Source organism: Mycteria americana, chromosome 4 (assembly GCF_035582795.1).
Source record: "Mycteria americana isolate JAX WOST 10 ecotype Jacksonville Zoo and Gardens chromosome 4, USCA_MyAme_1.0, whole genome shotgun sequence".
Classification (NCBI taxonomy): Eukaryota; Metazoa; Chordata; class Aves; order Ciconiiformes; family Ciconiidae; genus Mycteria; species Mycteria americana.
Window position 1 is genome coordinate 85,752,012 of NC_134368.1, and position 2,803 is coordinate 85,754,814.

Here is a 2,803-nt window from a genome sequence, read left to right on the forward strand (position 1 = left end):
CAGTGTGTAAATTTCTTTAAAATATTAAATGTCTGGATCTCATCTTTTCTAAATTTTCTTATTTGTTTTTCCACGTCACCTTCATTGTCTCAAAAACTTATATAGAGCTGCTTAATGGAAAACACACTTCTGAGAAGCAACTAGACCGGCCCCCTTTCAAGCAGCTAAGAGCAGGATACGTACTGGCTCAGTCCCAATGTTACAGTATGGGTCAGGGCCTCAGGAGCGGTAACTGAGACCTTTTTTTCTTGGTCCCATCGTATGTAGTGGTCCACAGCACTCGGGCAGTGGATGTCAGGGCTTATTCAAAGACAGTCTCTGTCTCTTCCTTAGGTGCCTGTCCACAAAACGTCTCACTGCTGCGACTTTAGCACTTGCAGCCCCCTCGGGGCTCTGAAGATGAGGGAAAGGGACCAAAATCCACATAAAGGCCGAAAGCAGATTCCTCTTAGGCTGCTCACGGGAGAGCCAAGAACTCTCCATCCCTGCAGAGGTGAGCTCCAGTTTTCCCTTGGCCCCGTAGTGCTGAGCTCTTCAGATTTTCCTTTCTGCTGCCCCTGGCACATTTCAGTTTGCAGACTGGTGGGCGGCAGCAGGGTTTCGTGCCTGCAGAAGCTCCCACGCCGTTCCACATCTCGAGTTTGCTGTGACGATTCTCCAAGAAAGAGGCAGCTACCACATGAAGACTGATGAGAAGACACCCGCTGTGTTTAATGTAATTATATAATAAACCTAATAATTGAAATTTAGATTTCTCCGGAGATGATCTCCTCTCCTCATTTGAAAACATCTCTCTGATTTCTTAAAGCAATGGCTTCAGTAACACACGCCTGCTAGATTCCCGTGCCAGGGCGTAGGTGAGCAGTAGATGACTACAGCTGGGAACCCCTCAAGAACAGGACTGTGGTACCAGTGTTAGATAACCAGTTCCCGGGGAGATACTTCCCCTACATTTCACTGTCCAAAAAGCTCCTGAATCCTTCAGTTAAAGGACACAATTGCATTTGTTTAAGCATTTCTGTGTTCACTGCTGCTATTTTTTTTGTGGGGAACAGTACCCCTTCCATTGGCCTATTATGATGTTTACTTGAAAACATATGTTTCATCACCATTCCAGCTCTATTTGTTCCCTTTAGCCAGATTTCTCTGTTTGGATATTCATCTAGCTCACTTGGCTTTTCTGCCTGCTAGCCACTTATGTTTGCACTATGTCACAAAATGAAAAAATTCCCCAAGATGCATGCATCTTCTATTTCTGAACACTACATTTCCAAGAAAAATGTCACAATATTTGTTTTTATTCCCACTGGAATTCTTCTTTTCTCAAACAACTAGCTCTATTTATTCTTCTGGATGAAACTGAGACCATACTAGTATCACGTCTACTAATCATCCCGTTATTATTCAGGTCTTAATGGAGTCAAGTGGATCTGAGAGAGGCAGTTCTTACTTTGAAGGATGGAGTAAAAATAAGGGCACCGGTCTTTCTACAGTGCAAATATAAGTCACCCTTAAGTAGGAGGTGACTGAAGTGGGTATTAAAGTAAAATAGGTATCGTCTACTGGGAAAGCTCCAGCCTGAGCGTTTGTGAAGCACAGAGCCCATGTAAGGAGTCACAGGATGGGCGACCAGAGAGCTTTCCTCATGCCCCATCGCTGCCAGTCAGCCTGGCCGTGAATGCAGGTCAGGCTATATGTGTCTTCGTCCTCTGGCTCACCTCATCACCAATTTACAGCTTTCTGTCTACCAGGAAATAAAACAAATCTACAGACTCATTTCACATGGGCCACGGAACAACAGGAACTTTGAACTGCTGCCCTACATTGGGTCTGACTGACTTAGTCACAGATCTGGATCCTGTTCTTAATCCACGGTCATGTCTGTATCCTGGTTTCACATCAAAACATGTATGACAAACTTCTTAAAGAATATTGTAGATGGATACCCGGCATAAAAGGTCAAAAAAAGCCAGTATATCAAGTACACATACAAATATATATAACATACAAAAGTTTTTTTAAGCACAAGGCTGGAGAGGTAATTAAAATAGAAACATAAGCTTGGAAATAGAAGGGTAAATGGAGTTCAGCATTCATATTTATGGTATTTATCCCTTTGGGAAAAAAATGCCATGCTGGAATATGCAGTTGAGGAACATGCAGGGCTATAGGAAAGCAGGATGCAGTGGCCCACCCTGGTGACAGCACCTCATTAAGGCCTATCTACTGCAGGACTGTGTGGCAGAGAAGAAATCCTCTACAGATTAGTTGTTGTTGTTGTTTGTTTCAAAATGAGTAAAGAATCATTGAGCCATTGCATACCACAGCAAGATAATCTTCAACACCTTTATCAATCAAAGTGGAGCTTATCTAATGTTACTGATTTGCTTACTGACAAATCTGGCAGCAGCCTTACAATGTAAGCTTCAAAGAGCCCAAAGGACAAACTGGCCCGTGCATTAACACGAACACAAGTTAAGGTTATGACGGTAGCAAAACTGCAGAATAAATCAATCAGTTATACACACAGACATACACTTCATTTCAAGAACTCCCCTTGTAAGAACAACGTATGGGTCTCAAAGCCATATTTGTTTGGGTTCTAAGTAGCAATTTTAAGACTGACGACATAAAGGGAGAAAGAAAATCCTTATTTGGAACAGCAAATGTTTTTACCTTAGCACTTGGCAAAAAAAATGCAATAGCTGTAGTTGCTCAAAGTCTTTTGAATATTTAGCTTTGAAGTTATCATGTTTGAATACATTCAGTTAAATGGGATGTTAAAATGCATGTTATCTAATTC